We start from the raw sequence: 15469 nt of genomic DNA on the forward strand, positions 1-15469 counted from the left end.
TAAACATGAAAAAATCTACACCACTATCAGTATAAACATCGAAATATCTACACTGTCATCTGTATAAAGATGGAAATATCTACACCGGGAGCTGAATAAACATGGAGATATCTACACCTCTATCTAAATAAACATAGAAATGTCTACACCACTATCTCTATAAACATGGAAATATCTTCACCACCATCTCTATAAACATGGAAATATCTACACCGCTATCTGTGTAAACATGGAAACATCTACATCGCTATCTATATAAACATGGAAATATCTACACCGCTATCTATATAAATATGGAAATATCTACACCGCTATCTTTGTAAACATGGAAATAACCACACCGCTATCTGTATAAACATGGAAATATCTAGACCTCTATTTCTATAAACCTGAAAATATCTACACCGACATCTGTATAAACATGGAAATACCTACACAGTCATCTGTATAAAAATGGAAATATCTACCCAACTATCTCTATAAATATGGAAATATCTACACTGCCATCTGTATACACATGGAAATATCTACAGAGGCATCTCTATAAACATAGAAATATCTACACCGCTATCTGTATAAACATGGAAATATCTACACCGCTATCCCCATAAACATGGAAATAAGAACACCGCTATACGCATATACATGGAAATATCTTCACCGCTATCTGTATAAACATGGAAAGATCTATAACGCTATCACTATAAACATGTAAATACCTACACCGCTATCCTATAAATATGGAAATACCTAAACCGCTATCTCTATAAACAGGGATATATCTACACCGCCATTCCATAAACTTGGAAATATCTACACCGCCATCTGTATACACATGGAAATATCCACACAGCGATCTGTATAAACATGGAAGTATCTACATCGCTATCTCTATAAACATGGAAATATCTACACCGCTAGCTGTATAAACGTGGAAATATCTACTTGGCTATCTTTAGAAACATGGAAATATCTACTCCGCCATCTGTATAAATATGGAAATATCTACACAGTCGATTGCATAAACATGGAAGTATCTACACCACTATCTGTATAAACAGGGAAATATCTACACCGCTATCTTTATAAACATGGAAATATCTACACCGTTATCTGTATAAACATGGGAATATCTACAACAATATCTGTGTAAACATGGAAATATTTACACAGCTATCTGTGTAAACATGGAAATATGTACACCACTGTCTGTGTAAAGATGATAATATGTTCACCGCAATCTGTACAAATATCAAAATATCTACTACGCTATCTCTGTAAACATGGAAATATCTACCCCGTTATCTGTATAAACATGGAAATAACTACACCGCTATCTGTATAAACATGGAAATATCTACACCGCTATCTCTATAAATATTGAAATATATACAACGCTATCTCTATAAACATGGAAATGCCTACACAGATATCTGTATAAACATGGAAATATCTACATGGCTATCTCTATAAACAGGGAAATATCTACACCGCCATCTGTATAAACATGGAAATATCTAGATCGTTATCTTTATAAACATGAAAATATCTACACTTACATCTTTATAAACATGGAAATAACTACACTGCCTTCTGTATAAACATGGAAATATCTACACAGCCATCTGTATAAACATGGAAATATCTACACAGCCATCTCTATAAACATGGAAATATCTACACTGCTATCTGTATAAACATGGAAATAGCCACACCGCTATCTGTGTAAACATGAAAATATCTACACCGCCATCTGTAAAAACATGGAAATATCTACACAGCCATCTGTATAAACATGGAAATATCTACACCTGCATGTGTATAAACATGGAAATATCTACACTGCCATCTGTATACACATGGAAATATCTACACAGCCATCTGTATAAACATGGAAATATCTACACCACTCTCTATATAAACATGGAAATACCTACAGCGCAATCTGTATAAACATGGAAATATCTACACCCCTATCTGTATAAACATGGAAATAGCTGCACCGCTATCTGTACAAATATGGAAATAACTCCACGGCTATTTCTATAAACATGGAAATGCCTACACCGCTAGCTGTATAAACATGGAAATATCTACATGGCTGTCTCTATAAACATGGAAATATCTACACCGCCATCAGTATCAACATGGAAATACCTTCACAGTCATCTGCATAAACATGGATATATCTACACCACTATCTGTATAAACGTGGAAATACCTACGCTGCCATCTCTATAAACATGGAAATATCTACACAGCCATCTCTATAAACATGGAAATAACTACAACGGTATCTGTATAAACATGGAAATATCTACACCGCTATCTCTGTAAACATGGAAATATCTACACCGCTATCGTATAAACATGGAAATATCTGCAATATCATATCTATAAACATGGAAATATCTTCACCACGATCTATATAAACATGGAAATATGTACACCGCCATCTGTATAAACATGGAAATATCTACAGAGCTATCTGTATAAATATGGAAATATCTACACAGCAATCTCTATAAACATGGAAATATCTAAACCGCTATATACATAAACATGGAAATATGTACTCCGCTATCAGTATAAACAGGGAAATATCTACACGGTCTCTCTAAACTTGGAAATATCTACACGGCAATCTGCATAAACATGGAAATATCTACACCGCCATCAGCATAAACATGGAAATATCTACAATGCCATCTCCATAAACATGGAAATATCTACACCACCATATGTATAAACATGGAAATATCTAAACCGCTATCTGTAGAAACATGGAAATATCTACACTGCCATGTGTATAAAGATAGAAATATCTACACTGCGAGCTGTATGAACATGGAAATATCTACACAATGATCTGTATAAACATTTAAATATCTACACTGCCATCTGTAGAAAGTTGGAAATATCTACACCGTGATCTGTATAAACATGGAAATACCTACACCGCTATCTGTATAAACCTGGAAATATCCACACTGCTATCTGTATAAAGATGGAAATATCTCATCCGCTATCTCCATAAACATGGAAATATCTACATCTCCATCTGCAGAAAGATGGATATACCTACACCGCGATCTTTATAAACATGGAAATGTCTACACCGCTATCTGTATGAACATGGAATTATCTATGCCGCTATCTGTATAAGTACGGAAATATCAACACCGCGATCTGTGTAAACATGGAAATATCTATACCGCTATCTGTATAAACATGGAAATATCTACACCTCTATCTCTATAAACATGGAGAGATCTACACCGCCATCTGTATAAACATGGAAATATCTACACAGCCATCTCTATAAAGATGGAAATATCTACACCGCGAGCTGTATGAACATGGAAATATCTACACAATGATCTGTATAAACATGGAAATATCTACACTGCTATGTGTATAAACATGGAAATATCTACACCGCTCTCTGAATAAACATGGAAATATCTACACTGCCATCTCTATAAAAATGAAAATATCTACCCTGCCATCTCCATAAACATGGAACTATCTACACCCCTATCTGTTTAAACATGGAAATATCTTCACTACCATCTGTATAAACATGGAAATATCTACACCATTATCTGTATAAACATGGAAATATCTACACAGCTGTCTGTATAAACATGGAAATATATACACCGCTAACCCTATAAACATGGAAATAACTACACCACTAGCACAGTAAATGTGGAAATATCTACACCGCAATTCCTAAAAACATGGAAATGTCTACACCGCAATCTCTTTAAACTTGGAAATATCTACACCGCCGTCTGTATAAACATGGAAATAGCTACACCGCCATCTGTATGAACTTGAAAATATCTACACCGCTATCTCTATAAGCATGGAAATATCTACACTGCCATCCGTATACACATGGAAATATTTACACAGCCATCTGAATAAACATGGAAATATATACACCGCTATCTCCATAAACATCGAAATACCTACAACGCAGTCTCTATAAACATGGAAATATCTACACTGCCCTCTCTATAAACATGAAAATATCAACATTGCCATCTCGATAAACATGGAACTATCTACACCACCATCTGTATAAACATGGAAACATCTACACCAACATGTGTATAAACATGGAAATATCTACACTGCCATCTGTAGAAAGATGGAAATATCTACACCGCTATCTGTATAAACGTGGAAATATCTACACCGCAGTCTGTATAAACATGGAATAATCTAAAACGCTATCTCTATAAACATGGAAATATCTACACCGCTATCTCTATAACCATGGAAATATCTACACCGCTATCTCTATAAACATGGAAATATCTACACTGCTATTTGTATAAACATGGAAATATCTACACCGCGATATGTATAAATATGGAATAATCTACACCGCTACCTGTATAAACATGGAAATATCCACACCGTGATCTGTATGAACATGGAAATATCTAAACCACTATCTCTATAAACATGGAAATATCTAAAAAGCCATCAGCATAAACTTGGAAAAATATACACCGCCATCTTTATAAACATGGAAATATCCACACGGCCATCTGTATAAACATGTCAATATCTACACCGTGATCTGCATAAACATGGAAATATCTACGCCGCTATCTGTATAAACATGGAAATATCTCAACCGCTATCTCTATAAACATGGAAATATCTACACCGCCATCTGTAGAAAGATGGAAATATATACACCGCGATCTGGATCAATATGTTGAAACCTACACCGCTACCTGTATAAACATGGAAATATATACATCGCTATCTGTATAAACATGGAAATATCTACACCGCGATCTATATAAACATGGAAATATCAACACCGCTATCTGTATAAACATGGAAATATCTACTCTGCCATCTGTATAAACGTGGAAATATCTACACAGTGAGGTGTATAAACATGGAAATATCTACACCACTATCTGTATAAACATGGAAATACCAACACCGCTCTCTGTATAAACATGGAAATATCTACACATCCATCGGTACAAACAAGGAAATATCTACAGAGCTATCTGTATAAACGTGGAAATAACTACACCACTATCTGTAGAAACATGGAAATATCTACACCGCTAACTCTATAAACATGGAAATACCTACACCGCTATCTGTATAAACATGGAAATATCTTCACCGCTATCTATATCAACATGTAAATATCTACACCGCTATCACTATAAACATGGAAATAACTACAATGCTAGCTCAATAAACGTGGAAATATCTACACCGCAATCCCTATAAACATGGAAATGTCTACTCCGCCATCCTTATAAACATGGAAATATCTACACTGTCATCTGTATACACATGGAAATATCTACACCACCATATTTATAAAGTTGGAAATATCTACACCGCCATCTGCATAAACATGGTAATATCTACACAGCCATCTGCATTAACATGGAAATATCTACACCACCATTAGCATAAACATGGAAATATCTACACCGCCATCAGTATAAACATGGAAATACCTACACCGCTATCTGTATAAACCTGGAAATATCCACACTGCTATCTGTATAAAGATGGAAATATCTCATCCGCTATCTCCATAAACATGGAAATATCTACATCTCCATCTGCAGAAAGATGGATATACCTACACCGCGATCTTTATAAACATGGAAATGTCTACACCGCTATCTGTATGAACATGGAATTATCTATGCCGCTATCTGTATAAGTACGGAAATATCAACACCGCGATCTGTGTAAACATGGAAATATCTATACCGCTATCTGTATAAACATGGAAATACCTACACCTCTATCTCTATAAACATGGAGAGATCTACACCGCCATCTGTATAAACATGGAAATATCTACACAGCCATCTCTATAAAGATGGAAATATCTACACCGCGAGCTGTATGAACATGGAAATATCTACACAATGATCTGTATAAACATGGAAATATCTACACTGCTATGTGTATAAACATGGAAATATCTACACCGCTCTCTGAATAAACATGGAAATATCTACACTGCAATCTCTATAAAAATGAAAATATCTACCCTGCCATCTCCATAAACATGGAACTATCTACACCCCTATCTGTTTAAACATGGAAATATCTTCACTACCATCTGTATAAACATGGAAATATCTACACCATTATCTGTATAAACATGGAAATATCTACACCGCTGTCTGTATAAACATGGAAATATATACACCGCTAACCCTATAAACATGGAAATAACTACACCACTAGCACAGTAAATGTGGAAATATCTACACCGCAATTCCTAAAAACATGGAAATGTCTACACCGCAATCTCTTTAAACTTGGAAATATCTACACCGCCGTCTGTATAAACATGGAAATAGCTACACCGCCATCTGTATGAACTTGAAAATATCTACACCGCTATCTCTATAAGCATGGAAATATCTACACTGCCATCCGTATACACATGGAAATATTTACACAGCCATCTGAATAAACATGGAAATATATACACCGCTATCTCCATAAACATCGAAATACCTACAACGCAGTCTCTATAAACATGGAAATATCTACACTGCCCTCTCTATAAACATGAAAATATCAACATTGCCATCTCGATAAACATGGAACTATCTACACCACCATCTGTATAAACATGGAAACATCTACACCAACATGTGTATAAACATGGAAATATCTACACTGCCATCTGTAGAAAGATGGAAATATCTACACCGCTATCTGTATAAACGTGGAAATATCTACACCGCAGTCTGTATAAACATGGAATAATCTAAAACGCTATCTCTATAAACATGGAAATATCTACACCGCTATCTCTATAACCATGGAAATATCTACACCGCTATCTCTATAAACATGGAAATATCTACACTGCTATTTGTATAAACATGGAAATATCTACACCGCGATATGTATAAATATGGAATAATCTACACCGCTACCTGTATAAACATGGAAATATCCACACCGTGATCTGTATGAACATGGAAATATCTAAACCACTATCTCTATAAACATGGAAATATCTAAAAAGCCATCAGCATAAACTTGGAAAAATATACACCGCCATCTTTATAAACATGGAAATATCCACACGGCCATCTGTATAAACATGTCAATATCTACACCGTGATCTGCATAAACATGGAAATATCTACGCCGCTATCTGTATAAACATGGAAATATCTCAACCGCTATCTCTATAAACATGGAAATATCTACACCGCCATCTGTAGAAAGATGGAAATATATACACCGCGATCTGGATCAATATGTTGAAACCTACACCGCTACCTGTATAAACATGGAAATATATACATCGCTATCTGTATAAACATGGAAATATCTACACCGCGATCTATATAAACATGGAAATATCAACACCGCTATCTGTATAAACATGGAAATATCTACTCTGCCATCTGTATAAACGTGGAAATATCTACACAGTGAGGTGTATAAACATGGAAATATCTACACCACTATCTGTATAAACATGGAAATACCAACACCGCTCTCTGTATAAACATGGAAATATCTACACATCCATCGGTACAAACAAGGAAATATCTACAGAGCTATCTGTATAAACGTGGAAATAACTACACCACTATCTGTAGAAACATGGAAATATCTACACCGCTAACTCTATAAACATGGAAATACCTACACCGCTATCTGTATAAACATGGAAATATCTTCACCGCTATCTATATCAACATGTAAATATCTACACCGCTATCACTATAAACATGGAAATAACTACAATGCTAGCTCAATAAACGTGGAAATATCTACACCGCAATCCCTATAAACATGGAAATGTCTACTCCGCCATCCTTATAAACATGGAAATATCTACACTGTCATCTGTATACACATGGAAATATCTACACCACCATATTTATAAAGTTGGAAATATCTACACCGCCATCTGCATAAACATGGTAATATCTACACAGCCATCTGCATTAACATGGAAATATCTACACCACCATTAGCATAAACATGGAAATATCTACACCGCCATCAGTATAAACATGGAAATACCTACACCGCTATCTGTATAAACCTGGAAATATCCACACTGCTATCTGTATAAAGATGGAAATATCTCATCCGCTATCTCCATAAACATGGAAATATCTACATCTCCATCTGCAGAAAGATGGATATACCTACACCGCGATCTTTATAAACATGGAAATGTCTACACCGCTATCTGTATGAACATGGAATTATCTATGCCGCTATCTGTATAAGTACGGAAATATCAACACCGCGATCTGTGTAAACATGGAAATATCTATACCGCTATCTGTATAAACATGGAAATACCTACACCTCTATCTCTATAAACATGGAGAGATCTACACCGCCATCTGTATAAACATGGAAATATCTACACAGCCATCTCTATAAAGATGGAAATATCTACACCGCGAGCTGTATGAACATGGAAATATCTACACAATGATCTGTATAAACATGGAAATATCTACACTGCTATGTGTATAAACATGGAAATATCTACACCGCTCTCTGAATAAACATGGAAATATCTACACTGCAATCTCTATAAAAATGAAAATATCTACCCTGCCATCTCCATAAACATGGAACTATCTACACCCCTATCTGTTTAAACATGGAAATATCTTCACTACCATCTGTATAAACATGGAAATATCTACACCATTATCTGTATAAACATGGAAATATCTACACCGCTGTCTGTATAAACATGGAAATATATACACCGCTAACCCTATAAACATGGAAATAACTACACCACTAGCACAGTAAATGTGGAAATATCTACACCGCAATTCCTAAAAACATGGAAATGTCTACACCGCAATCTCTTTAAACTTGGAAATATCTACACCGCCGTCTGTATAAACATGGAAATAGCTACACCGCCATCTGTATGAACTTGAAAATATCTACACCGCTATCTCTATAAGCATGGAAATATCTACACTGCCATCCGTATACACATGGAAATATTTACACAGCCATCTGAATAAACATGGAAATATATACACCGCTATCTCCATAAACATCGAAATACCTACAACGCAGTCTCTATAAACATGGAAATATCTACACTGCCCTCTCTATAAACATGAAAATATCAACATTGCCATCTCGATAAACATGGAACTATCTACACCACCATCTGTATAAACATGGAAACATCTACACCAACATGTGTATAAACATGGAAATATCTACACTGCCATCTGTAGAAAGATGGAAATATCTACACCGCTATCTGTATAAACGTGGAAATATCTACACCGCAGTCTGTATAAACATGGAATAATCTAAAACGCTATCTCTATAAACATGGAAATATCTACACCGCTATCTCTATAACCATGGAAATATCTACACCGCTATCTCTATAAACATGGAAATATCTACACTGCTATTTGTATAAACATGGAAATATCTACACCGTGATATGTATAAATATGGAATAATCTACACCGCTACCTGTATAAACATGGAAATATCCACACCGTGATCTGTATGAACATGGAAATATCTAAACCACTATCTCTATAAACATGGAAATATCTAAAAAGCCATCAGCATAAACTTGGAAAAATATACACCGCCATCTTTATAAACATGGAAATATCCACACGGCCATCTGTATAAACATGTCAATATCTACACCGTGATCTGCATAAACATGGAAATATCTACGCCGCTATCTGTATAAACATGGAAATATCTCAACCGCTATCTCTATAAACATGGAAATATCTACACCGCCATCTGTAGAAAGATGGAAATATATACACCGCGATCTGGATCAATATGTTGAAACCTACACCGCTACCTGTATAAACATGGAAATATATACATCGCTATCTGTATAAACATGGAAATATCTACACCGCGATCTATATAAACATGGAAATATCAACACCGCTATCTGTATAAACATGGAAATATCTACTCTGCCATCTGTATAAACGTGGAAATATCTACACAGTGAGGTGTATAAACATGGAAATATCTACACCACTATCTGTATAAACATGGAAATACCAACACCGCTCTCTGTATAAACATGGAAATATCTACACATCCATCGGTACAAACAAGGAAATATCTACAGAGCTATCTGTATAAACGTGGAAATAACTACACCACTATCTGTAGAAACATGGAAATATCTACACCGCTAACTCTATAAACATGGAAATACCTACACCGCTATCTGTATAAACATGGAAATATCTTCACCGCTATCTATATCAACATGTAAATACCTACACCGCTATCACTATAAACATGGAAATAACTACAATGCTAGCTCAATAAACGTGGAAATATCTACACCGCAATCCCTATAAACATGGAAATGTCTACTCCGCCATCCTTATAAACATGGAAATATCTACACTGTCATCTGTATACACATGGAAATATCTACACCACCATATTTATAAAGTTGGAAATATCTACACCGCCATCTGCATAAACATGGTAATATCTACACAGCCATCTGCATTAACATGGAAATATCTACACCACCATTAGCATAAACATGGAAATATCTACACCGCCATCAGTATAAACATGGAAATATCTACACTGCCATCTGCATAAACATGCAAATATCTACATTGCCATCTGAATAAACATGGAAATATCTACACTACCATCTGTATAGAGATTGAAATATCTACACTGCGAGCTGTATGAGCATGTAAATATCTACACAATGATCTGTATAAACATGGAAATATCTATACCGCTATCTGTATAAACATGGAAATATCTACATCACTATCTGTATAAACATGGAAAGATCTACAGCGCTGTATGTATAAATTTGGAAATATTTACACCGCTGTCACTATAAACATGGAAATATCTACACCGCCATCTGCATAAACATGGAAATATCTACACCGCCATCGGTATAAACATGGAAATATCAACACTGCCATCAATATAAACATGAATATATCTACACATTCATCTGTATAAACATGGAAATACTTACACTTCCATCTCTATAAACATGGAAATATCTACACAGACATCTGTATAAACATCGAAATATCCACACTGCCATGTGAATAAACATGGAAACATCTACACCGCTATCTCTGTAAACATGGAAATAGTTACACCGCCATCTGTAAAAACGTGGAAAAATCTACACAGTCATCTGTATAAACATGGAAATATCTACACCACCGTCTCTATAAACATGGAAATATCTACACTGCCATCTGCATACACATGGAAATATCTACACAGACATCTGTATAAACATGGAAATATCTACACCGTTATTTCTATAAACATGGAAATATCTACATCGCCATCTCTATAAACATGGAAATATCTACACCGCCATCTCTATAAACATGAAAATATCTGCACTGCCATCTCCATAAACATGGATCTATCTACAGCGCCATCTGTATATACATGGAAATATCTACACCGCCATCTCAATAAACATGGAAATATCTACACAGCCAACTGACTGAACTCGGAAATATCTACCCAGCTATCTCTATAAACATGGAAATACCTACACCGCAATCTCTATATTCATGGAAATATCTACACAACCACCTCTATAAACATGGAAATATTTACACTGCCATCTGTATACACATGGAAATATCTACACAGACATCTGTATAAAAATGGAAATATCTACACCGATATCCCCATAGAGACAGAAATACCTACACCGCTATCTCTATAAAAATGGAAATATCTACACCGCTATCTCTATAAACATGAAACTATCTACACTGCCATATGTGTAAACATGAAAATATCTACAACGCCATCTCAATAAACATGGAACTATCTACACCGCCATCTGTATAAACATGGAAATATCTACACTGAAATCTGTATAAAGATGTAAATATCTACACCGCGAGCTGTATAAACATGGAAATACCTACACGGCTATCTGTATAAACATGGAAATATCTACACCACTATCTCTATAAACATGGAAATATATACACCGTCATCTCTATAAACATGGAAATATCTTCACCGCCATCTACATAAACAAGGAAATATCTTCACCACCATCTATATAAAAATGGAAATATCTACACCGCCATCTGGATAAACATGGAAATATCTACACTGCCATCTGTAGATAGATGGAAATATCTACACTGTGATCTGTATAAACGTGGAAATATCTACAGCGTTATCTGTATAAACCTGGAAATATCTACAACGCTATCTATATAAACATGGAAATATCTACACCATTATCTGTATAAACATGGAAAAATCTACACCGCTACCAGTATAAACATGGAAATATCTACGCCGTTATCTGTATATGCATGGAAATATCTACACCGCGATCTGTATAAACAGGGAAATATGCACACCGCTATCTGTATAAACATGGATATACCAACACTGCTATCTGTATAAACATGGAAGTATCTACACCGCTATCTGTATAAACATGGAAATAACTACACCACTATCTCTATTAACATGGAAATACCTACAACGCCATCTCTACACATAGAAATATCTACACTGCTATCTCTATAAACATAGAAATATCTACAATGCCATCTGTATAAACATGGAAATATCTACACAGCCATCTGCAAAACATGGAAATATCCACACCGCTATCTGTATAAACATGGAAATATCTACACCGCCGTCTGTATAAACATGGAAATATCTACACTGCCATCTGTGAAAAGATGGAAATATGTACACCACTATCTGTATAAACATGGAAATACCAACACCGCTCTCTGTATAAACATGGAAATATCTACACACCCATCGGTACAAACAAGGAAATATCTACACAGCTATCTGTATAAACGTGGAAATAACTACAACACTATCTGTATAAACATGGAAATATCTACACCGCTATCTCTATAAACATGGAAATACCTACACCGCTATCTGTATAAACATGGAAATATCTACACCGCTATCTCTTTAAACATGGAAATATACTCACCGCCATCTCTATAAAGGTGGAAATATCTACACCGCCATCTACATAAACAAGGAAATATCTACACTGACAAGTACATAAACATGAAACTAGACCGCCATCTGTATGAACATGGAAATATCTACAATGCCGTCTGTAGCAAGATGGAAATATCTACACCGTTATCTGTAAAAACATGGAAATACCTACAGAATGATCTGTATTAACATGGAAATATCTACATCGCGATCTCTATAAACATGGAATTATCTACACCGCTGTCTGTATAAATATGGAAATATTTAAACCACTATCTCTATAAACATGGAAATAACTACACCAGTATCTGTATAAACATGGAAATATCTACACCGCCATCTCTATACACATGGAAATATCTACACCGCCATCTTTATAAACCTGGAAATATCTACTCCGCCATCTGTAAAAACATGGAAATATCTTCACTGCCATCTGAACAAACATGAAAATATCTACACAGCCAACTGACTAAACACGGAAATATCTACACCGCTATCTGAATAAACATGGAAATATCTACACCGCAATCTCTATAAACATGGAAATATTTACACCGCCATCTCTATAAACAAGGAAATATCTACATTGCCATCTGCATATACATGGAAATATCCACACAGACATCTGTATAAAATGGAAATATCTATACAGAAATCTCTATAATGATAGAAATACCTACACCACAATCTCTATAAAAATGGAAATATCTACACCGCTATCTCTATAGACATGAAACTATCTACACCGCCATCTGTATAAACATGGAAATATCTACACCGCCATCTGTATAAACATGGAAATATCTACACCGTGAACTGTACAAACATGGAAATATCTACACCACTATCTGTATAAACATGTAAATACCAACACCGTGATCAGTATTAACATGGAAATATCTACACCGCTATCTGTATAAACCTGGAAATATCTACACGGCTATCTGTAGAAACATGGAAATATTTCAACAGCTATGTCTATAAACATGGAAATATCTACATCACCATCTGTAGAAAGATGGAAATATGTACACCACGATCTATATATACATAGAAATACCTACACAGTCATCAGTATAAACATTGAAATAACTACACTGCCATCTGTATAAAAATGGAAATATCTACTCAGCCATCTGTGTAAACTTGGAAATATCTACACCGCTATCTGTATAAACATGGAAATATCTACACCGCTATCTGTATCAACATGGAAATATCTACACCGCTATCCCTATAAACATGGAAATACCTACACTGCTAGCTCAATAAACGTGGAAATATCTACACCGCAATCCCTATAAACATGGAAATGTCTACACCGCCATCCTTGTAAACATGGAAATATCTACACAGTCATCTGTATAAACATGGAAATATCTACACCACCGTATGTATAAATATGGAAATATCTACACCGCCATCTCCATAAACATGAAAATATCTACACCGCCATCTCCATTAACATAGAAATATCTACACCACTATCTGTGTAAACACGGAGATATCTAAACCGCTATCTGTTTAAACATGGAAATATCTACACCACGAGCTGTATAAACGTGGAAATATCTACACCGCTATCTGTATAAACACGGAAATACCAACACCGCTCTCTGTATAAATATGGAAATATCTACACCGCTATCTCTATAAACATGGAAATGTCTACACCGCTATCTGTACAACCATGGAAGTATCTGCATGGCTATCTCTATAAACATGGAAATATCTACACCGCCATCTGTATAAACATGGAAATACCTACACAGTCATCTGTATAAACATGGAAATATCTACAAAGCCATCTGTATAACCATGGAAATATCTACACAGAAATCTGTGTAAACATGGAAATATCTAAACCGCTATCTGTATAAACATGGAAATAGCCCCACCGCAATCTGTATAAACATGGAAATATCTCCAACGCTATCTGTATAAACATGGAAATATGTACACCGCTATCTGTATAAATATGGAAATATCTACAATGCTACCTGTGTAAACATGGAAAAATCTACACAGCTATCTGTGTAAACATGGAAATACCTACACCGCTATCTCTGCAAACATGGATATATCTATACCGCTATCTGTATAAACATAGAAATGTCTACATCACTGTCTGTACTAACATGGAAATATCTTCACCGCTATCTTTATAAACATGGAAATATCTACACCGCTTTATGTATAAACATGGATATATCTGCATCGCTATCTCTGTAAACATGGAAATATCTACACAGCTATCTGTGTAAACTTGGAAATATCTACAACACTATCTGTGCAAAGATGGAAATATGTACACCGCAATCTGTGCAAAGATGGAAATATCTACACCGCAGCCTCTGGAAACATGGAAATATCTACACCGCTATCTGCATAAACATGGAAATATCTACACTGCTAT

Source organism: Pan paniscus, chromosome 8, assembly GCF_029289425.2.
Source record: "Pan paniscus chromosome 8, NHGRI_mPanPan1-v2.0_pri, whole genome shotgun sequence".
In the NCBI taxonomy this organism is placed as follows: domain Eukaryota; kingdom Metazoa; phylum Chordata; class Mammalia; order Primates; family Hominidae; genus Pan; species Pan paniscus.